Consider the following 6,000-nt stretch of genomic DNA (forward strand, 5'->3'; position numbering starts at 1 on the left):
CCTCTTCTTGGAAATCTCATGGAAAAGAGGGATTACCTTAATTCCACTTGGTGTCTCCTGGGAAATCAAGATAGTTTTCATATAGTTCTCTTTAACTAACTACAACATTTTATAGGATTCTGGGATTAATTTCAAGACTCATGACACAAACGTCTTCATGCTTATGTTGGTTTGGGGTAACAGATTTCCTTGTAGAAAGGAGGTTGGGATGAGCTGGGTATTTGGCAAATATAGGGAATATGGAGATGGTCACTTGCCCCAAAGTGTTGGGACTTCACTCTCTATGTTTACCTTTATCTGTTTGGGATTATTTTGTTTCCTGGCAATGCTACAGCTGAGTGAATCTCAGAGGCACACACCTAGCCCTTCATTCCATATAAGCTTCTTGTCTTACCCTCTCCACCAACAGAAAACTCTAATTGAGAAATCTGTTTCTTTATTACTTATTTCTCTTCCACAGTAAAAATGTATCATTCTTTCTCATCCTGGTTTTACACTGGGAAATAATAGCAGTAAATAATTATTGAATGAAGCATTTCCAATAAGGTACTGATGGACTAACAACGGATTGGCAGTTTCTAACTCCAGACTTTCAAAACTTTAATAGGTCTATAGGAGATATAATGTTGTACTCTAAAGAAGTACGTGTGGTTTAGCAATGGAAATGTAGAAAAACAATTATGTAAGTTTGGATCTGTGTCCAAGGCCAAGTTCGTCATATAGGGTGATATATGTGTGTTCAAGCTGTGAAGATTGAAGCCGTCAAAGTGGGATGTGATGTTGGTCATTATCATACTCCTCCCAGGCATTAGGGACCTTCCTGCTTTATTCCTGAGTGCCTATCCTCACACTACATTGAATACCAATGGTGGGGATTAGTAGGATAATCAGCATAATTGACCCATTCTGACCCTGGCCATCATGTCCCAAGGGGGATCTAGGGCTCAATACTCTATTAAAACTGGTGTTTAGTTGTCATTCAGACAGATAGCGTGGGGCTAGGCAAAAGCTGAGCATCTAAACATGGCAGCACATGATTCCAGTGGCAGGCAAATAGGAATATGAGCTTAAAAGTAAGCCTACAATTTCAAGGTATGGAGGAAAGGAAGATATCTTTGTACAAAGTCCAGTTCAAGTCTAGGATCTGGAGAAGCCAGTAATCAGGCAAAAGGAGAGCCACGGAAGGCCCATAGGAAAAATCTGAGATGGCAGATGCCTAAAAGAGGTTTAATAAACTCAGGAATTAGGAGACTGGATAAAAGGGTAAAATCACTGTGCGACCTAGAGAAAAGATAGAGACCCAGTTTTGAAGAGGTCTAAGTACCAAATCTAGGATGGTACCAGCAAGATAGATTTGATGCTGGTTAACAACCTCCCTCCTTCCCTCCTTGAGATTGCTCCCAGAATTTGGAAATGTGTATGTGTTTTCAGTTAAACAATCTCAGTTTCTATATTAGAAACAAAGGACAATGGTTATGATAGGGATTCAGGCAACTTTTATAGAATCGAAAGGCATAGATATGGGGGTTAGTGTCCTATGCCCTGTGTCCAGCTTCTGAGATACAGTCCGGCTTTGTGGTATTCCTGAAGTCACACCTAATGGTAAGACATAGATTCTGTGCTATGGTCCTTCTCTCATAAGCAAGGTCGCGGATCTCAAGTCCCCTAAGCCCCTGTGCTGTCCTGCAGGTCTAAGTGACTTTTTGAAGCCTAGACAGATTGGCCTTATCAGATAGATCTGCCTCCTGTAATTCAAGGAGGAGGTTTGTCAGACTGAGCATTTCTGTGAGGTGATCCTACCTGCCTCATGAGAGGTGAATCCTATGAGGCAGAAAGGATCTGGGAATTCAGCAGTTGCCTTGGTTTCCAAGAAATGTCTCCACCCTTCAGTTGGTTCTGAAAATAACAGTCTGTTTCACTTGAAAAGGGAATGCATGCTGAGTTCTCTTCTCAGCTTATAAATTATGCTGTATTAACACTGGCATCAGTTTCATTTTCACTGTGTAAACATGAGGCAGCCCAGAGTAGAAAGAGGGTGGGAAGGGCCGGCTGCCAGGCCCCAGCAGAGATGCGTGTGCAGCACTTTGAATGTTGGATGGTGTTCATGCTACGTTACAGTTGGCTTCCCCAACACCTGTCCCCAGCGCTCAGGCCTTTTTTAAAAAAATATGAACACTTTGCCACCTAGGTTGGTTGGTTTAGTGCTAGGTGAAGTACATGGTTAAGTAAATGCTATGATTCAAATAGCCCTGAGAAAGGGGGCTCAAAAATGTCCAGTGTCTGGTCACTGGGTCTGTGATTCTATTATAGATTCATCTGTAAGGGTTATGATGTAACATTTTAAAACCTCCCTCTTCCACCATAAATATACTAGGGATGGAATCACATATTTATTTCACTAACCCTTTTACTGAGCCAGATCTTCTGTTGTAGGCAAGGCACCTTGGTCCCAGATTAAAATTTCTATTGCCATTATTGGCCATGAAGAACTTAGCATGAACTATTTCATCAATGATTCCAGTCAACCAACTTGACAGGTGCAACACAGGGTGACTAAATGGATAGTGAAGATTAAGGTACAGGATTAGCAAGATACATATCTAAAGAGCACAGACCTAGGTAGGACCTGGCCAGGATCGTCGGTGGCCCAGGGACAAAGTGAGGGCGATGATGGACTGAAGGGAAGGAGTGGGGGTGTTACAGAGGGGAAAAGGAAATAGAAGATGTAAAAATGGAAAACAATAACAAAACCCTTTCTCGGCTACACAGTTTTGTTTTAGAGATCACTTGTACAGCCATACACTTTGGAGTAAGATGGCCCCTTTGAAACAAGAGAAGGACTTCTAAACATGAAAACTCAGTATATTAAAATCCATAAAAGTTAGAATTCTTATTTAGAATTAGAAAAGTAAAAACATTTAGTCAGAATGTCTATCTGAAAAATGAAGTTTTGTAGAAGATTCTCTAAGGCAGTGTTTTTCAAGGTGGAACATATCAGTCGTGATGGTGTCTGCTGTAGGTAACTGAAGATCCAACTCAACAAACAGACTTAAATGAGAGGGACATTATTACCTTATGTAAAAAGATACCCAGATGTCAGAGTGAGCTTTAGGGTTAGTTGAGTCAGTTGTTTAATAATTTCATAAAAAACCCAGTTCTTGCCTTCTGTCTACCCTAACAATGCCAGTGTTATTTAATCCCAGAAATGATCCCCCAGTAGTCATCAGATGGCTACTATGCACCAGGCTACAGTATTTTCCTTGTTCACAGCTGGTGGGAGAGAGAATTTCTCTCTTAACATGGAATTAGTTTCTTTCCCTTTCGTCTCAGTGAGCCACCCACGTTCACATACCTGCAGGGAATGGCATCCACTGATTGGCTTCTGCCTGAGCCCCTGAACCAGTTAGTAAAAGGGACTTTGAGATTATGTGATTGGCTGGAGGACTAATCGGGAACTAGAATCAGTTTCTCATAGTGCAGAATGAGAGACCAGTAGAAAATGGGATGAATGGTTTAGGAAGTCAAGCACGATATCCACACCCTAATTAACGACGCCACGATTGAGGTGGGAGTGGAAGGCACAGTCACTCCTCCCCCTTGCTCACCCCTGCCTCTCATTTATCTTTACCCTTCAAACACTACTTTGTACTTTCTAGGAGCTTCTAGGATTCTAGCTTGAAACCACTGTCAGAGCAAGGGCGGCATCAACCCAAGAAATCAAGTAGGTGTGAAGTCTGAGTAATTACCTTCTCTAAAGGCTTAGAAATTCTGAGCTTACATCAAAGACTCTTTTGCCACATGCTCCTGTACCTTTAGTCTGTCATATAAACTCTTCCTTGTCTGTGCAAGGAGAAGTAACCCAGAATAATGGGTAGGAAGTTCCCGGCCCAAAAAAATAAAACAAAGCAAAACAACACAGAATTCCATAATTAAGAATTTCTTTAAAAAAGAAGGAATATAAGAATCCCGAATAGACTCTTATGTACGTCAACAAATATTCTATCCTTCATGTGCACTATTGGGAAGATTTTTTGTTTGATTTTTTTAATGTTTAAATTTGTCAAAGGAACTTAGAAAGAAAAACTACTTGGATGTAAATTGTTTGAAAAAAATAGTTCTAGTTTGAAATCATGTTTTAGAACTGCAGGCATGGCTCTCAGCATCCCAAAGCACATGGCCTGGCGACTGCACTGAGCACCAACAAAGCCCACAGAAATCTGAAACAAGGCCACCCCAGGAAATCGGGAAGGCCGTGCTGATACTGTTACAGTGAGCTTCACACCAGAGCATTGGAAATGGTTAGTTTTAGCCATTAACTGGCAAAATGGGTCTCCTTTATGAAAATTTTCTTTTTTTTTTTTTTCACTTCTTGAGAAATCTCTAAGGAACTGTTTTGGTTGACCACTACAGTGAACCAAATAACACTGTCTATGTTAACGTCATAATTTAATGCTGTTATTCTCCTGCCTATGTATCCTATTTGTAGAACTTAACACTAGTGTTTGCCCCAGATTGCATGTTCTTATAGGAACTTACTGCAGGTCATTTGCCTCTTTGCTCTCAAATGTATCCCATGCCTTTTCCCTGTATCACTGGGGCTGAATCCTTCATCAACTTTTCCTGACTTCCTGGCCAACTTGCTTCCAGCTAAGTCCTAACAACAGGAGGCCCTAGTGGGAGATTGGAGGATCAGAGGGAAGGAGACATCAGATTATTTCCCTGTTTCTCTCTGCCAGGAAGGGTCTCTTTTGTGTCTTATCAGTGGCTTCAGTTCCCACCAGTCAGTTCCTCCCTTCATGTTCCCACCTCCTACCAGGCAGACATGCTACAATTTCAGCTGCCACCGGCTGAACTGTTTGGGTGCAAAATCTGACATACTTGGTTGAATAATTAGTTTGATTTCTTTGAAATCATATTTTATAAGAGCACCCATGGCTCTCAGCTGCAACATCCCAATGCACATGTGTGGGCAGCTGCAATCAGCACTAAGGTCCCGGTAACGTCGTCCCCTCTCGTTGTCCCTCTAGCCCTATGGGTGGTAGTAGCTCACTGTGGTTTCTACTCACCTTCCTCCCCTGGTTGTCCTTCAGCTCTTGTAAAAACATTGAAAACATTTTCTACTATTACATTCCCCCTTCTGAATTATCTGACATAGGTTTGTTTTCTGAGTTGGAACCTGATGAATACTATAGGGAAATACTAGTTGCTTTAATAGGATGTTCTTTTGATATACCCACCATGCTACCAACAGAACTACAAATGATAATAACATTCTTTGAAAGTGGAATCATCCTGTGCTAAATTGACTTCTGTTTTTCTTTGTTTCTTTTATAGAAAATTAAAAAATTTCTCCTGCAGACTATGTTTTGCATTGATGCTTGTCCACATGTTTGGGTAGTGAGGACTTGAAGTCCTAAGTGTATCAGATAAGCATGCAGACTATCAATATGGCAGAAAAAATAATGCATTGAGTCCCTCGTGTGCCCTTAGTTTTTGCACCAATGTCTTTCAAATTTCATGTTAAATGTTTTAAGTGCTTTTCAATACCAAGAATGCTAGAAGAATCTTTTGAATTTAACTTAAAATTGAAAAAGCCAAATAAAGAAACTATGTTCAAAATGGACAGATATCTCCCATACTTTCCATTTAAAATACCGGCACATATTAAAAGGCATACATAACTTGTAGTTTTTGACCAAAGATAAGTTGAATTAAAGGGCAGCAGGGAGTGAGTATTGGTTAAGTCTGAAGCTTTGGTTGAAAATCCCCAGAGGGGTCTCAAGTCAAATTACATGGAAGCAGAAGCAGACATCCCTGGCAGGACTTGAAACACTCTGGGGTCAGCCATCTTAAACACAAAGGTGGGATGGCTGAGTGCTTGTCTGTGTTAATTACTGCTTAAATCATTGGGTAGGATTAGCAGAATATGCATAACTCAGGTGGGTCTTCATTTGCACCTAATGACTTTGGTCTTTCCCATAGCAAATGCTGAAGTGTACT

The sequence above is a fragment of the Orcinus orca genome, chromosome 10 (assembly GCF_937001465.1).
Source record: "Orcinus orca chromosome 10, mOrcOrc1.1, whole genome shotgun sequence".
Classification (NCBI taxonomy): Eukaryota; Metazoa; Chordata; class Mammalia; order Artiodactyla; family Delphinidae; genus Orcinus; species Orcinus orca.